A 19,041-nucleotide genomic window follows, 5' to 3' on the forward strand; every position below is an offset into this window, starting at 1 on the left:
GAGCTCTGAAATTATGATTCACCATGGCAACAGCTCCCGCCAAAAAGACCTCTGCATATTTCGAGCCAATGCTTAACTTTAATTCTTAATAATTATTATAAGAACTATAAAGGGCAGCTGTGGCCTAATGGTTAGAGAGTTGGACTTCTAATCCAAAGGTTGCAGGTTCGATTCTCAGGTCCGGCAGGGATGGTAGGTGGGGGGAGTGAATGTACAGCACTCTCTCCACCCTCAATACCACGACTGAGGTGAGTCCCTTGAGCAAGGCACCGATCCCCCAACTGCTCCCCGGGCGCCGCAGCAATGGCTGCCCACTGCTCTGGGTGTGTGTTCACGGTGTGTGTGTGTGTTCACTACTGTGTGTGTGCACTTGGATGGGTTAAATGCAGAGCACAAATTCCTAGTATGGGTCACCATACTTGGCTTCACTTCACCTCCTTTCCTTTCCTTATTAATTTTCATGGTATCAAACAGGCAAAAAAATAAAATAAAATAAAAAATAATAATTAGAAGAAGAAAACAGCTAAACATGGAAGTAAACATAATTCAACCAGGTAAGTCTTTAAGCATAAAGGGTTCATGAGTGTAGGCTACATGATTTTACAAATATTTGACATTAAAATATGTCATATAAAAAAACAATTATGTGTCTAATTTCACTTTGCAGCAGCTTTTTCCACATAGTCTAATGCTCTTTCACAAAATGAAATGTTCTCTAATCCAAACGGTTGCATTTCTTAATTAGAGTAATGAAATGAAGCCAACAGCATGAAGGCTCGCAAAATGATGAAGAACAGATGAAGAGGAGATGGAAGTATTGGAAGAATATTAAAATCCAACATGAAAAAAAAAAAGAATAAAAGTTGCATTTGTGCATTTATAGGAAAAAAAGATGACCTAGTAAATTTAACAGCTGTATTGGTGGTTATATATATATATATATATATATATATTATACATTTTCATCTGCCATTCTTCCATTCCATACAGCAATCAGCTTCATATTTGATGGCTTTGTGCTCAGTAGGCAATGACACTAAAATTCTCAGAAAGAGCATTAGAGCAAGGCACACTTTCTTTACCGCTCTGCATACAGTGTCTGTACTAATGTGCTCTGACTACCATTTAAAAATGACACAGGTCAAATAAATACACATGTCTAATCAAAATAATCCTATACTATATGATAAATAATAATCTTATTTATGAAAGGACATGCCATTTTTGTCACTTTGACAGTGTCTGCATGATGAAAATATGTGCAATAGATTAATGCACCTAAAAATGATTTTCTTACTTAGTATTGTCTTGTTGTTTCCAATTTAAAAAAAAAATCTAAAGATTCTTAAATCAAAATGTCTTTCTTTTTTCTGTCAAAAAGGTTTTTGAAAAAAAACATTCCAGGATTTTTCTCCAATTTTCGATGGGAGCCAACAGGTTGAAGGTCCAAATTTCAAGTCAAGTCAAGTCACCTTTATTTATATAGCGCCTTTTACAATACAGATTGTGTCAAAGCAACTGCACAGTATTTAAACAGCACAATAGTGTGTAAGTAACGCATTATTGTAACAATCAATTTTCAGTTAAAGGCAGTTCATCAATGAATTCAGTGATATCTTCATCGTCAGTTCAGTTCAAATAGTATACGATATCGCTGGAAAATGTCCCCAACTAAGCAAGCCAGAGGCGACAGCGGCAAGGAACCAAAACTCCACAGGTGACAGAAATGGAGAAAAAAACCTTGGGAGAAACCAGGCTCAGTCGGGGGACCAGTTCTCCTCTGGCCAGACCAAACAACAGTTTGTACCAATGTCTGATTGTAGAGAACTCATCAGGATCCTGTGGTGTAGCGCCGATGGCCGTCAAGGTTGGCGAGGTCTTTATTGATGATCCGCCTTGGAGCTCATCTGGTTGACATCCACAGCTATTGAAGTCATCTCTAGGTGGTGATCCACGATCTAAGCTGGGTACGGACTGGATCCGGGGGACTGGAGTGACCATCTGATCCGGATACAGGCTGGGTCTGGTGGCTACGGTGACTTCGGAATAAGAATGAAACAGACTAATATTAGCGTAGATGCCATTCTTTTTACGATGCAACGAGTGCATCAGGTGTTATGGGAGGTGTTTTCGGTTCCGGTTGACCTAATTAATGCAGCCTAACAATCCTTTAACGGATTTGAATTATAGAAATGTGTTAATGATTTTATGTGTAAGCCAGGTTAAAGAGATGTGTCTTTAATCTAGATTTAAACTGACAGAGTGTGTCTGCCTCCCGAACAGTGTTAGGTAGATTGTTCCAGAGTTTAGGCGCTAGATAAGAAAATGATCTGCCGCCGGCAGTTGATTTTGATATTCTAGGTATTATCAAATTGCCAGAATTTTGAGAACGCAGCGGACGTGAGGGACTATAATACGAAAGGAGCTTGTTCAAGTACTGAGGAGCTAAACCATTGAGGGCTTTATAAGTAATTTGCAAGATTTTAAAATCTATACGATGTTTAATAGGGAGCCAATGCAGTGCTGACAGAACCGGGCTAATATGGTCATACTTTCTGGTTCTAGTAAGAACTCTAGCTGCTGCATTTTGGACCAGCTGGAGTTTGTTTATTAAGCGTGCAGAACAACCACCCAATAAAGCATTACAATAATCTATCCTTGAGGTCATGAACGCATGAATTAATGTTTCAGCATTTGACATTGATAGCATAGGTCGTAATTTCGATATATTTTTAAGATGGAAAAATGCGGTTTTGCAGATGCTAGAAATGTGGCTTTCAAAGGAGAGATTGCTATCGAATAGGACGCCTAGGTTCCTAACTGATGATGACGAATTTACAGAGCAGCCATCTAGTATTAGACTGTGTTTTAGGTCATTACTTGTGGAGGTTTTAGGTCCAATAATTAATACCTCTGTTTTTTCAGAATTTAACAGTAAGAAGTTATTCACCATCCAGTTTTTAATATCAGCTATGCATTCTGTTAGTTTTTCGAATGGATATGTTTTGCCGGGCTGCGAAGAAATATAGAGCTGAGTATCATCAGCGTAACAATGAAAGCTAACACCATGTTTCCTGATGATATCTCCCAAGGGTAACATGTAAAGCGTAAAAAGTAATGGCCCTAGCACTGAGCCTTGAAGTACTCCATACTGCACTTGCGATCTAAATGATACCTCTTCATTTATTGCCACAAACTGATGACGGTCAGACAAGTACGAGTTGAACCATGCCAGTGCACTACCACTAATGCCTACATAATTTTCAAGTCTATTTAAAAGAATGTTGTGGTCAATAGTATCAAATGCGGCACTAAGATCCAGTAGCACTAATAGAGAGATGCAACCACGATCGCTTGACAATAGCAGGTCTAATTAGAGCAGTCTCAGTACTATGATATGGTCTAAAACCTGACTGGAAATCCTCACAGATACCATTTTTCTCTAAGAAGGAGCATAATTGTGAGGATACTACCTTTTCTAGTATCTTTGACAGAAAAGGGAGATTCGAAATTGGTCTGTAGTTAATTAATTCATAGGGGTCAAGTTGTGGTTTTTTAATGAGTGGCTTAATAACAGCTATTTTGAAGGTTTTGGGGACATATCCTAATGATAGTGACGAATTAATAATATTCAGAAGAGGATCTATGACTTCTGGAAGTACCTCCTTTAGTAGCTTAGATGGAATAGGGTCTAACATACATGTTGTGGGTTTAGATGATTTAACAAGTTTATACAATTCCTCCTCTCCTATAATAGAGAATGAATGGAATTGTTCCTCAGGAGATCTACAACGCACTATCTGATGCGATACTGTAGCGGGCGGCTGTATGGTTACAATTTTATCTCTAATAGTGTCTATCTTGGAGGTAAAGTACGTCATAAAGTCAATAGCCGCTTTTCCACTGTCGGGCCAGTGCGAGCCAGTGCTAAGAGCGTGCCGGGCGGGGCCAATGGCCTCGAGTCGCAAGCACCAAGACCAAAAGTAAGCTGCGTTTCCACTATCGAGCCAGTAGCCTCGCTGCGCAAACCTAAAGCCCGCCCTTTACACACCTCTTTGAATCAAACGTCACGAAACCTCTCCCCTTTCAGCGGGGAGATTGAAAGTAAGTCACCGTAGTGTGATTATCGAAGGAAGAGAGCCGAAGCGGCTGTTTGCTCCTTTCGGTGTTTTTCTTGGTGGAAGATGAGGCCGCGAAAACAAGACGCAAAGACGGAGGCTCAGCAGCGTTTAAGGCGAAAGCTTATATTAGCTGCAAGGCGAAAAAGAACAATAAAGCGACGTGGAAGCCGGATACAGCGAATGCAGAAACGTCTAATGTTGGTGATGTCTGTTCTGATGCAAGAAGTGCTCTGCAACAGTTGTTTATGCAGCAGCAATATTTGTAATATATTACATTAATAAATCACTTGAAAAGAAGCTTTGTTTTTATGACCGACACACAAGTCTTTCGTCTAACTTGTATTACATTAAACTAAATGTTGCATATTATCTACACACTACTGCGAAAAATAACTACACAGTTGTACTTCTAGTATAATTTTGTATGCTTTTATTTAGGTACAGATACAGGTACAGTGTATGTTAACAATTTATCAAGGTGTGTTGGTGAGTTTCTGTGGGGTTTTTTGGACGATGTAAATAAACTTATACATCAGATCTTATTTGCATTTTTCCAAATTTAGATACGAGTAGATACTAATCAGACAGGCATTTAAATGTTTTCATCAGAAATCTGTAACAACAGTTAATAGTGTAACGATTACTGAATAGGACCTGGTTTACACAGGACACAAAAGGTGCCCCATCAGATAACCATTTAAGTAATGTGCCCATCAAAACGGCATTTCCATATAATATCTGCCTAATGTAAGTGTCTTCTCTGGGCACCGCTTTGTCCATTGTGCGTTTTTATGGCTTTGTACTGCGCCGTGCGCCCGCAATTTCTTCAACTTGTCTCGAACTTGCATTGTGGTGCGCTGGATATTGCGAGTCCAGCAACGATGTATTTTATCACGTCTTTGTTTCTGCAGACGCCGTCAAACTGGCGTTGTATATTGTCATCGGCCCAAATACATAGAAGAGCCCTGTATTAGTAATACAGCGAAATGCGCATACCGCAGACACACTCCGCCTTTCACTTTGACCACGCCTCAAGCCCCGGCTGGCCCGCTTTGGCCCAAGGTTTTCGTCGGGCCGAAAAATCCGGGCCATTGGCCCTGAGGAAGCACCGACGAGGCACGATCAGGCCCCGGAAGTGACAGTGGAAACGCGACTGGCTCTGGCACGCACTAGCACGCCCGCTTTTGGCCCGACAGTGGAAACACGGCTATTACTGCTGTGCTTTTGGGAAATGTCTAAACCTGTTGCTGCTATATTTTTAGTTAATTTAACCACAGTATTGAACAAATACCTAGGGTTATGTTTGTTTTCTTCTAAGAGAGATGAAAAGTAATCCGATCTGGCAGTTTTTAATGCTTTCCTATAAGATAAATTACATTCACGCCAAGCAGTACGAAAAACCTCTAGTTTTGTTTTCCTCCAGCTGCGTTCCATTTTTCGTGCTTTTCTCTTTAGGGCGCGGGTATGATCGTTATACCACGGTGTTACACTGTTTTTCTTAATCTTTTTTAGGCGCACTGGAGCAACTGTATCTAAAGTGCTAGAAAAGAGAGAGTCCATAGTTTCTATTACATCATCAAGTTTTTCTGAGCTATTGGATATGCTGAGGAATTCAGATAAGTCAGGAAGATTACTTACAAAGCAGTCTTTTGTAGTAGAATTGATGGTTCTACCGTATTTGTAGCAAGGAATTGAATTAACAGTTTTAGCTATCTGGATTATACAAGAGACTAGATAATGATCTGAGATATCATCGCTTTGCTGCAGAATTTCAACGCCATTAACATCAATTCCATGTGACAGTATTAAATCTAGAGTATGATTTCGGCAATGAGTAGGACCTGACACGTGTTGTCTAACCCCAATCGAGTTCAAAATATCTATAAATGCTGTTCCTAATGCATCTTTTTCATTATCAACATGGATGTTAAAATCACCCACTATTAAGACTTTATCTGCGGCCAGCACTAATTCGGATAGAAAATTAGCAAATTCTTTAATAAAGTCTGTATGGTGCCCTGGTGGCCTGTATACAGTAGCTAACACAAACGTCACAGGGGATTTATCATTAGTACTTGTTTCTCTGGATAATGCTATATGAAGCACCATAACTTCAAACGAGTTATAATTGAAGCCCGTTCTCTGAGAGACATTGAGAATACTGCTGTAAATAGTAGAAACACCTCCTCCTTTACCTTTTAGACGCGGTTCATGTTTATAACAGTAATCTTGGGGGGTGGACTCGTTTAAAATAATGTAATCGTCTGGTTTTAGCCAGGTTTCTGTCAAACAGAGCACATCTAGGTTATGATCAGTGATCATATCATTTACAAAAAGTGCTTTCGTAGAAAGGGACCTGATATTCAATAAGCCAAGCTTTATCAATTGTTTCTCTGTATTATATATATTTTTTATTTGTTGAACATCAATTAAATTGTTAGTCTTGATTTGATTCAGGCGTTTTTTGTATTTTCTAGCTCGGGGAACAGACACAGTCTCTATAGAGTGATATCTAGGTGAAAGGGTCTCTATGTGCTGAGAATTAACTGATTTCTGTGACGTGAGGCGGCTAGCAGACGGTCGGTTTAGCCAGTCTGTCTGCTTCCTGACCTGGGCCCCAGTGAGTCAAGTGCAAACTCTAAGACTATGTGCCATATTTCTAGATAGAAGAGATGCTCCACATCCGGAGGGATGAAGACCATCTCTTTTCAACAGGTCAGGTCTGCCCCAAAAGCTTGTCCAATTGTCTATGAAACCTATGTTATTTCGCGGGCACCACTTTGACATCCAGCCATGGAGTGACCACAGTCTACTGTGAATCTCGTCACCACGGTAAGCCGGGAGGGGACCAGAGCATATTACAGTGTCTGACATCGTACTTGCAAGATCACACACCTCTTTAACATTATTTTTAGTGATCTCCGACTGGCGAAGTCGAACATCATTAGCGCCGACGTGAATAACAATCTTACTGAATTTACGTTTAGCATTAGCCAGCACTTTTAAATTTGCCAAGATGTCAGGCGCTCTGGCTCCCGGTAAACATTGGACTATGTTGGCTGGTGTCTCTATTTTCACGTTCCGTACAATAGAATCGCCAATTACTAGAGCACTTTCATCAGGTTTCTCAGTGGGTGCTTCACTGAGTGGGGAGAACCTGTTTGATGTTCTGATCGGAACGGAAGAGCGGTGTTTTGACCCGCGACTATGCCGCCTCACAGTCACCCAATTGCCCTGCTGCATGGGCGTTGTTACCGGAACCGAACAATGTACAGGGCTTTCTGAGCTAGTCACATCCAAAACCGTATCTAAGGCCCTCACATTCTTTCTATCCTCCATTAAAGTTTGGATGCGTGACTCTAGTTCTGAAATCTTCTCTGTCAGCCTGACTATATTCCTGCATTTATCACATGTATAAGGCTCACTGCTGACAGAGATAGATAAGCTATACATGTGGCAAGCAGTGCAGACTACAATTGTAGGAGAAGAAGCCATTACTCACCGTGATTGTAGAATGATTTCAACTTACCAATGTTGTTAGAGTTCCTGAAGAACAGATCAGGGGGAGAAAAAACGGAACGGAACCGGCTAAAAGAGTACTAACGATATTAAACACGAGAAAAAATAAATAAAAACGTGAATGGAACGCAGATGGCAAGTTAACCGGCCAGCGCAATGCTAAAAATAGTAAACGAGTTAAAAGCGTGAATGGAGTGCGAGCGGCAAATTAACCGGCTATGGAATGCTAACGTGCTGCACTCTTGATTATAGAGTAAGGCGAACAATCAAATTAGTCAGATTAGTTTGATGGATTAGACCAGAAATTAAATTAAGCTATATCTATCAATTTAAAATGGCAGAATTAACAATAAGATAGAGAATCCAGTAGAAAATCCAGTAGAAAAAACGAAGCTGCAGAGAGCTAACGTTACATACAAACAGACCACTCTGCAGCAAGGCAAACAGGAAGCAGGAAACAGGAAGCAGGAAGTACAACTGTATAAGAGAGCAGCATGACAAACAAAGGACAGTCACCAAACTGTTGGATTGAGGAGTTGCCAATTTTAGAGCTCACCTTTCCATTCACCACCTGCAAACTTTGGATTACACTTTCTGTGGATTGTATATACACTGGTGGACACTCACATTGGACTTATCAACACACTGGGATTCTTGGACTGTTTTCAGGGTATGGACAAATCAACTGTATTCTTTTAACAGCGTTTACCTAGTTTTATCGTGTTGTTTTAAAGTCTTTTACGTGAACCTTGTAAATAAACCAAATCTATTTAAACCAATCTTCTTTTATGTCTCATTCTTTTAACCACTAGTCATCTCTCACAGTTAAATCTGACCCCATTTTAGTCTTGTAACCCGGCTGATAAGGCCGATTGTTACACTTGGATGGGAGACCGCCTGGGAATACCAGGTGCTGTAAGCTTTTGCCTTTTCTTCAATATTTATATAATATGCTGGCTTTTACGGAGGCTGATCTTTAAATAGCCCACTTTTTGGAGCAGCCCTCGCTTACGGCCATACCGCGCTGAGAGCGCCCGATCTCGTCTGATCTCGGAAGCTAAGCAGCGTCGGGCCTGGTTAGTACTTGGATGGGAGACCGCCTGGGAATACCAGGTGCTGTAAGCTTTTGCCTTTTCTTCACTATTTATATAATATGCTGGCTTTTAGAAAGATGTGTTTTACCGCTCTATTTATTACAATCATTTAAATGTATTATAGAGTTTTAAGTGTTTTACATGTTTTTTAGGCCATTTTATTACTCTTAACATTTTAAGTGTGTGTGTGTCTTTAATAAATGGATGGTTGGCCTGCCATGTGACTAGACACATGACAGGAAGCAGGAAGTACAACTGTATAAGAGAGCAGCATGACAAACAAAGGACAGTCACCAAACTGTTGGATTGAGGAGTTGCCAATTTTAGAGCTCACCTTTCCATTCACCACCTGCAAACTTTGGATTACACTTTCTGTGGATTGTATATACACTGGTGGACACTCACATTGGACTTATCAACACACTGGGATTCTTGGACTGTTTTCAGGGTATGGACAAATCAACTGTATTCTTTTAACAGCGTTTACCTAGTTTTATCGTGTTGTTTTAAAGTCTTTTACGTGAACCTTGTAAATAAACCAAATCTATTTAAACCAATCTTCTTTTATGTCTCATTCTTTTAACCACTAGTCATCTCTCACAGTTAAATCTGACCCCATTTTAGTCTTGTAACTCGGCTGATAAGGCCGATTGTTACACTTGGATGGGAGACCGCCTGGGAATTCCAGGTGCTGTAAGCTTTTGCCTTTTCTTCACTACTTATATAATATGCTGGCTTTTACGGAGGCTGATCTTTAAATAGCCCACTTTTTGGAGCAGCCCTCGCTTATGGTTACTGCCACCTGAGAGCGCTAGAGAGCAACAGGAAGTGGTTGGCAGCAGTTTGGAGAGGAAGGCTCTCCTCCATTTTGTTTATTTTTCTTTTGTTTTTTGTTTTTTTTACTTCAAGTTAGTTTTTTTGTGCTTTTTGATAGTTTTAAATCACCCAACAGCAGCATCTCTGCTGGCTGGAGGGTGGTTTACCTTTTTTTGCTTTTTTGCTTAAAAATGGACGGATTAATGGATAATGACACAGGACCGGCTGGAGGAACACGAATGGTAAATGACACTGGACTGGGCGGAGAGACATGCATGGCAAACAACACTGGACTGGACTATCAACAACGAGCAAGATACAGGAAAAAACAAGATGCAAGAGACAACCCAAGTGGAAAGAAATATTTGAAGGAGGCAACAGTAATTGTGAATGTGGAACACGTAAATGAGGTGAGAGCTGTGGATATTATTAAAGCAGTGACGGACAAGTGTGGAAATGGAAAAATTCTGGCGTTAAGGCCAAGACAAGGAAAAGAGTTTGAATTAACAATGGAAAAGGAGGAATCGTGTGAGGATTTAATCGATGGACTGACAATTAAAGGGGTGAACTGTGAGATTAAAAAACTGCAAAATAGAGAATACATTGTTTCCTTCATGCACCTGCCCGTCTACCTGGATGACACTGAAATTATTGGAAAATTGGAGGGATGGGGAGTTAAACCCCTTTCAAAAATTAAAAGAAGATACTACCCGGGCACTGAAATCGAGGATGGAACAAGGTTCCTAAAAGTAAGGTTCCCCAAAGAAGTAGCATCATTGCCTTACAGCACGAGGCTGGAAATGGCAGAAGGGTTGCAGTATTTTAGCGTGATGCACAGCCACCAGGTGAAGACCTGTAGACTGTGCATGAGCCCAGACCACCTGCTAAAAGAGTGCCCTGAGTTTACATGCTACAAGTGCGATGAAAGGGGACATTTCGCAAGAGACTGTAACACAGTCAGGTGCCCGGAGTGTCAGCAAATTTTAAATAAGTGTGAGTGTTGGATGGAGGAAGAGGAAGGAGGCACGGAAAGTCAGGTGGACGGACAGGTGCGTGAAGGAAACAACGAGGAGGAAGGAGAAACTGGCGAAACACAAGAGGAAGGATTACAACAAAAAGAAACAGAAGGAGCAACAGGCAACCGAGAGGAAGGAGAAGAAGAAAATGGGAACAATGAACTTAAGGAACATACAACACAACAAGACACCCACTGGACAGAAATGGAAACATTGGACACTTCTAAAAGTTTTCTGGACGACGTAGAGAGAGATGGACAAAGAATGGGAAATCAAAACAAAGAAACAGACAATGGAGAGCAAGCAAAGATGGACAACATGGGAAAAGACAGAGAGGGGAGAGGACTAATTAGAAGGAGAGCCTTAAAGGTAAAACCAAATGTGGGAAATGCAAGAAAAAAAAATCATGACAAGTGTAAACAGATATGAAGTGTTAAGTGGGCTGGAGGGAGAAGATGGAGTATAATGTTTTCTAGGTATTTGTTTTTATTTCTTTTAATGGTTTTAAGTTGTGTTACTTTTAATGCAAGGGGATTGATGGACATGGGAAAATTTGAAAGACTGAAAGAAAAATGCAAAGGAAAACATGTTATCGCTTTGCAAGAAACAAACTGGAAAGAGAGTGTGATGATAGACTATAAAAAGAAATGGGATGGAGATATTTTATACAACAATGGGGATGGAAGGCTTGGAAGAGGTGTAGCGTTTTTAATGAGAAAAGATGTATTTAATGCAAGCAAAGTAGTGTATAAAGATAAGATAGGGAAATGTATGGTAGTAGAAGTAAATTATGAAGGACGTGGAATTATTTTAGCGAATGTACATGCACCAACAGAGGAGAAAGAAAAGAAAGTTTTTTTTAATGTTTTAAGGAGCATTATAAAGAAATATAAAGGAACAATTATGATGGGGGATTTTAATACTGTTTTTAGCAAACAGGATATGGCGGAGGGAATGGTTTTTAAATCAGACACAGGGAGAAAAGAATTAAACGAATTGATGAGAGAAAATAATTTAATAGATGTGTGGAGAGAAAGGAACGAAAAGAAAAAAGAATTCTCAAGAAGACAAATAGTGGGGAGTTTTGTATGCCAAACTAGAATTGACTTTGTTTTATGCACGAGAAATGTGGAGAATTTTATTGAGAAGATTAAATATGAAGAAACCAGTTTTAGCGATCACAAGATTTTATCCTTTAGTTTGGACTGGAGGAAAATGCAAAGAGGGCCGGGAGTATGGATTTTAAATACACAGATTTTAAAGAATGAAGATTATGTTTCAAAGGTTAAAGAAATTATAGAAAAAGAAAAGGAAAATGGAATATTTGAAGAGGATAGGAGATTATGGTGGGAGAACGTGAAATTTTTAATCAAAAAATTTTCGATCAAATATTGTAGTTTAAAACAGAAATGCAAAAGATACGAAGAAAATAGAATGAAAGAAAGTTTAGAAAAGGAATTGAATAAAGAAAATAAAGACATACAAAAGATAAAGGAAATAGAGGGAAAACTGAAAGAAATAGAAGAAAAACAATATGAGGGGGCAAGGCTAAGAAGCAAAGCAAAATATGTGGTGGAAGGAGAAAAATGTACAAAGTTCTTCTTTGACTTGGAAAAAAAGAGAGGCAAAGCTGAAACGATAAAAGAAATAAGAGGGAAAAACGGAGAACTTGTAGAAGAGAATAAAAAGATATTGGAGGAAATAAGGAATTTTTATGAGGATCTGTTTAGTGCAAGGGGGGTGGAAGAGGAGAAAAAAAGGAACTATTGAGTCAGATAAAAGCAAAAGTAAGTGAGGAAGATAAAAAAGAATGTGACCAAGAAATTAGAGAAGAGGAGATTGAAATAGCAATAAATCAACTAAATAAAAAGAAAAGTCCAGGAATAGATGGTTTGGGAACTGAATTTTATGTCTGTTTTAAAGGGGTTTTAATAAAGATCTTAAATGAGGTTTTTAAAGAAATTTTTGAAAAGGAAGAAATTAATGAAAGAACAAGGATAGGGTTAATGAAACTGATATATAAAAGGAAAGGAGAAAAAGTAGATTTAAAAAACTACAGACCAATCACAATGTTAAATACGGATCTTAAAATTTTAGCAAAGGTTTTAGCAAACAGACTAAAAGAAGTAATGCCGAGTATAATTCAAACAAATCAAGCATATGGGGTAAAAGGGAGAGATATAGCTGATATAACGATAAGTATAAGAGATGCCATATGGTATATGAAAGAAAAAAATGAAGATGGATATATTCTTAGTTTAGATTTTGAAAAAGCGTTTGATAGGGTTGAGCACGGGTATTTATTTGAGGTTTTAAGGAGATTTGGTTTTGGGGAGAATTTTATTAAATGGATTGGAATTTTATATAAGGGTGCACTAACTAGGATTAAATGTAATGGTTTTTTAACGGATTGTTTTAAAATAACACGATCAATTAGACAAGGTTGTCCGCTCTCAGCGTTATTGTATTCACTTGTATCTGAACCTTTGGGACTTGCTATAAGACAAAATGAAAGAATAAGAGGGATAGAAATTGAGGGAAATAAGGCTGAGGGGAAAATTTTTCAATATGCTGATGATACAACGATAATTGTAAAGGGAAAGGGAAGTGTTAAAGAAGTTATGAAGGTTGTAAAAGAATACTGCGGTGGTTCTGGAAGTAAAATAAATGAGGACAAAACGATATATATGAGATTTGGCAAAGCTATGGCTTTAACGGATTGTTTTAATTTTAAGGAAGTGGAAGAAATGAGGATTTTAGGAGTTTTAATGGGGAGGAATGAGAGGAAAGTAAGAGATGAAATGTGGGAGCAACTAATAGCAGATATAGAGAGAAGGTTAAATTTTTGGAGATTGAGAACACTACATTTGAAGGGGAAGGTTTTAATATTGAATGTTTTAATGGTTTCTAAACTTTGGTATGTTTTATATGTTTCTGAAATGCCTTTATGGACAGAACAGAGGTTGAAGAAATGTTTTCTTGACTTTTTATGGGAGGGGAAACCAGCAAGGATTGCATATAACACGATTTTAGGGGCGGTAGAGAAGGGAGGTTTGGGGCTAATGGATGTGGAACAGCGAAAAAACGCTCTGAGAGTAAAAATTGTTAAGAAATACCTGCAACAAAACAACAAAACTGAGTGGAAAAAAACAATGAAATACTTTTTAAACAAATGTGGGGATTTTAATATGGGGGATGGAATTCTGTGGATGAAAACGAAAATGTGGATGACGGAAGGATTACCTGGGTTTTTCAGAGAAATTTTTAGTGCCTGGGGAAAATTTTTAACAAAAATTGAATGGGATCCGCATGGAAGAGAGAGCATTTTAAATCAACCTCTGTTCTTAAATAACAAAATTTTGAAACAAGGGAAAGAAATGTTTTTTAAAAAATGGATGGAAGTGGGGATAACGAGAGTGAGAGATGTATTGTATGAGTTTAAAGAGGGTTTTTTACCAACGCAATATATTGTGGACACAATGGAAATGGCAAAAGAAGAATATGGTAAACAAGAAATAACAAACAAATACGAAGCCATCAAGAACGCAATACCAAAAGAGTGGATTAAGAGAATACATTGCATGGAGGAAGAGCCAAAGGAGAAATTTATTTATGTGAAACTGGGGGAAAAACTGTGTGATTTTAAAGAATGTACTGTAAAAACTTTTTATTGTGTGTTTAGAGATGATGTTTTTAAAGAGCCGATTGTTAATAAGTACTGGGTGGAAAAATTCAAAGATTTAAAAAAAGAGTGTATATGGAGAAATTTAAGGGGACGATGTGTGGAAACAAAATTGGAATGTTTGGAGTATTTTATAAGACATAAAGTGGTTTTTACTGATTTTATTTTAAACAAAATTGGTCTAGAACAAAATGTTATGTGTAAAGTGTGTCAAGAAAAGGAAGAGGGGTTTTTACATATGTTTTTATATTGTAAAGAATTGGAGGGGTTCTTAAGGAAATGTAAATGTGTTATTGAAGCTTTAACTGTGGAGTGGGATGAAAACATAATGGAATGGAACAGAGTGGTGATGTTTGGCTGGGAAAAGAAGTGTCAAAACAAAAAGTTTATAAATCTGTGGGTAATGTTAATGAAAAGTGCAATATGGGAGAGAAGAACTGTGGCTAAAAAAGAAAAAATTGTTTTGGATGTTTGGACGGTTTTTAAAAGAAAAACTGAAATATATATAGAAAGACTGTATGTGTATTTTAAAAGTGAAAATATGTTGGATGCATTTTATGTTGTTTTTACATCAAATGTTTATCGTGTCTTAAAAGATTTTATGTTGAAGCTTCCTGAGAACGAAGGATTTTTGTAAGTTGTGTATACAAATCTGTGGTGTGTAATGTAGACACTGTGTAAGACAAACTGTATTTTTTAATGTATTTTTTATCACAATAAAAAAAAAAAAAATCTCGTCTGATCTCGGAAGCTAAGCAGCGTCGGGCCTGGTTAGTACTTGGATGGGAGACCGCCTGGGAATACCAGGTGTTGTAAGCTTTTGCCTTTTCTTCACTATTTATATAATATGCTGGCTTTTAGAAAGACGTGTTTTACCGCTCTATTTATTACAATCATTTAAATGTATTATAGAGTTTTAAGTGTTTTACATGTTTTTTAGGCCATTTTATTACTCTTAACATTTTAAGTGTGTGTGTGTCTTTAATAAATGGATGGTTGGCCTGCCATGTGACTAGACACATGACAGGAAGCAGGAAGTACAACTGTATAAGAAAGCAGCATGACAAACAAAGGACAGTCACCAAACTGTTGGATTGAGGAGTTGCCAATTTTAGAGCTCACCTTTCCATTCACCACCTGCAAACTTTGGATTACACTTTCTGTGGATTGTATATACACTGGTGGACACTCACATTGGACTTATCAACACACTGGGATTCTTGGACTGTTTTTAGGGTATGGACAAATGAACTGTATTCTTTTAACAGCGTTTACCTAGTTTTATCGTGCTGTTTTAAAGTCTTTTACGTGAACCTTGTAAATAAACCAAATCTATTTAAACCAATCTTCTTTTATGTCTCATTCTTTTAACCACTAGTCATCTCTCACAGTTAAATCTGACCCCATTTTAGTCTTGTAACTCGGCTGATAAGGCCGATTGTTACACTTGGATGGGAGACCGCCTGGGAATGCCAGGTGCTGTAAGCTTTTGCCTTTTCTTCACTATTTATATAATATGCTGGCTTTTACGGAGGCTGATCTTTAAATAGCCCACTTTTTGGAGCAGCCCTCACTTACGGCCATACCGCACTGAGAGCGCCCGATCTCGCCTGATCTCGGAAGCTAAGCAGCGTCGGGCCTGGTTAGTACTTGGATGGGAGACCGTCTGGGAATACCAGGTGCTGTAAGCTTTTGCCTTTTCTTCACTATTTATATAATATGCTGGCTTTTAGAAAGACGTGTTTTACCGCTCTATTTATTACAATCATTTAAATGTATTATAGAGTTTTAAGTGTTTTACATGTTTTTAGGCCATTTTATTACTCTTAACATTTTAAGTGTGTGTATGTCTTTAATAAATGGATGGTTGGCCTGCCATGTGACTAGACACATGACAGGAAGCAGGAAGTACAACTGTATAAGAGAGCAGCATGACAAACAAAGGACAGTCACCAAACTGTTGGATTGAGGAGTTGCCAATTTTAGAGCTCACCTTTCCATTCACCACCTGCAAACTTTGGATTACACTTTCTGTGGATTGTATATACACTGGTGGAAACTCACATTGGACTTATCAACACACTGGGATTCTTGGACTGTTTTTAGGGTATGGACAAATGAACTGTATTCTTTTAACAGCGTTTACCTAGTTTTATCGTGTTGTTTTAAAGTCTTTTACGTGAACCTTGTAAATAAACCAAATCTATTTAAACCAATCTTCTTTTATGTCTCATTCTTTTAACCACTAGTCATCTCTCAAAGTTAAATCTGACCCCATTTTAGTCTTGTAACTCGGCTGATAAGGCTGATTGTTACACTTGGATGGGAGACCGCCTAGTAATACCAGGTGCTGTAAGCTTTTGCCTTTTCTTCACTATTTATATAATATGCTGGCTTTTAGAAAGACGTGTTTTACCGCTCTATTTATTACAATCATTTAAATGTATTATAGAGTTTTAAGTGTTTTACATGTTTTTTAGGCCATTTTATTACTCTTAACATTTTAAGTGTGTGTGTGTGTCTTTAATAAATGGATGGTTGGCCTGCCATGTGACTAGACACATGACAGGAAGCAGGAAGTACAACTGTATAAGAGAGCAGCATGACAAACAAAGGACAGTCACCAAACTGTTGGATTGAGGAGTTGCCAATTTTAGAGCTCACCTTTCCATTCACCACCTGCAAACTTTGGATTACACTTTCTGTGGATTGTATATACACTGGTGGACACTCACATTGGACTTATCAACACACTGGGATTCTTGGACTGTTTTTAGGGTATGGACAAATGAACTGTATGAGAGATGCGAGGGCTGAAGATATAATTAAAGCAGTGAACGGAAAAGTTGGAGGGGGGAAGATACTGGCAGTGAGACCCAGACATGGAAAGGAGTATGAAATCACACTGACGAATACGGATGTATGCGAGGACTTGGAGGATTTTTTGATGATAAAAGGAAAACTGTGTGAGATAAGGAAATTACAAACAAGAGAGTATGTTGTTTCTTTCATACATTTGCCCGCCTACATTGCTGATTCTGATATTTTGGAAAAATTACATAATTGGGGAGTGACACCTGCATCTGAAATCAAAAGAAGAATGTATCCGGGCACCGATATAGCAGACGGTACAAGGTACCTAAGGGTGAAATTCCCAAAAGAAGTCATATCCTTGCCATACAGCACAAAATTTGACACGGAGGAAGGATCGCAGTACTTCCGGATTATGCATGATCGGCAGGTTAAAACCTGTCGATTGTGCATGAATCCTGGACACGTGTTCAAAAACTGCCCAGAGTTCAAGTGCTATCAGTGCGATGAACAGGGGCATTTCGCAAGGGACTGTGATGCGGTGAAGTGCCCGGAGTGCAGAAAAGTGATGGCAAGATGTGAGTGTTGGATAGCAGATTTGGATGGAACGCAAAATACAGATTTGGAAGATGTGGGTGGGCAAATGGTGGAAGAGACGGAACTTGGAAATGCTGGAGAGACTGCAAAAGAAAATGAAGGGAATAAAAAGACCAATGAGAAGAATCAGGAGATGGAAGAGGATGGACAAGAAGCAGCAATGGACGAAGGAATATGGACACCACTGAATATATCACAAGGAGCACTGGAAGAAATGGAGGAACAACATGTAAAAGGTAACGAGGAAGAAAAGAAAGAGAGAACTGAGGAGAAGAAAGAAGGGGAGAAAATGGACTTCAGAATGGATAGAAGAGAGACTATAAGAAGACGGATCACTAAGGTAATACCAAATCTAGAAGTTGCTAAGAAGAAGAGACTTGAGAAAAAAAAAGAACAGAGTAAAGAAAAAACTTTATGGGAAAATAGATTTCAAGCATTAATGGAGGAGGAGGAGGGAGAATAGAAAAAAAATGTTTGGTTTTTGTGATTTATTTTTCAATGTATGTTTTTTTATGTTTTTAAAAATTGTGTCATGGAATGCTAGGGGTTTGCTGAATATGGAGAAATTTGAAAAGATGAAGGTTTTATGTAAAAATACCGATGTCATTGTGTTGCAGGAAACAAATTGGAAAAATGAAAGTGTTAAAAGGTTTGAAACAAAATGGGATGGAAATATATATTTTAATAATGGAAATGATAAAGTAGGTTGTGGGGTTGCAGTTCTAATTAAAAGAGGAGTATGTGAAAAAGAACAAGTAATATTGGATGATGGAGTGGGAAAAAGTATGGCGGTGAAAATAGAAAAAGGAAAAGAGTTTTTTATTATCTATAATATTCATGCACCAAATGAAGAAAAGGGAAAAGTAGATTTTTTTAAAAAAGTGAATATTAATTTAAAAACATGGCAGAATGTTATTTTAATGGGTGATTTCAATACTGTCTTTACAGAATTGGATTTGGCAAGTGAAATGGTTTTTAAGACAGACAAAGGGAGAGAGGAATTGGTGAAAATAATGAAGGAATGTAATCTAATAGATATATGGCGGGAAAGAAATAGGAAAAAGAGAAAATTTTCAAGAGTGCAAGTGGTAATGAATAAGATAAAACAAAGTAGAATTGATTACGTTTTATGTAAGGAGGAAATGGAGGGAAATATCCAAAATGTATTTTATAAGGAAGTAGGGTATAGTGATCATTTTCTTTTATGTATGACTTTAGATTGTGTAAGAGTGGAGAGAGGATCAGGGGTGTGGGTCTTAAATGCAACAATTTTAAAAGAAGAATCTTACAAAGAAAGAATTAAACAACTATTAGAAGTTAGTAAATTAAATAAGATTTACGCAGAAGAGAAAAGAATATGGTGGGATAACGTGAAATTGGATATA

General features: G+C 38.1%; 2 non-coding genes across 2 annotated transcripts; both read left to right on the forward strand.

Annotated features, from left to right (window-relative positions):
• Nucleotides 1-8,646: 8,646 nt before the first annotated feature.
• On the forward strand, nucleotides 8,647-8,765 carry LOC141346906 (5S ribosomal RNA). The gene has a single exon (XR_012357269.1). It is a non-coding gene; the product is annotated as a 5S ribosomal RNA (ribosomal RNA).
• Nucleotides 8,766-15,820: 7,055 nt separating this feature from the next.
• Nucleotides 15,821-15,939, forward strand: LOC141319036 (5S ribosomal RNA). The gene has a single exon (XR_012353315.1). It is a non-coding gene; the product is annotated as a 5S ribosomal RNA (ribosomal RNA).
• Nucleotides 15,940-19,041: the final 3,102 nt, after the last annotated feature.

This window comes from Garra rufa, chromosome 1 (assembly GCF_049309525.1).
Source record: "Garra rufa chromosome 1, GarRuf1.0, whole genome shotgun sequence".
Taxonomy (NCBI): Eukaryota; Metazoa; Chordata; class Actinopteri; order Cypriniformes; family Cyprinidae; genus Garra; species Garra rufa.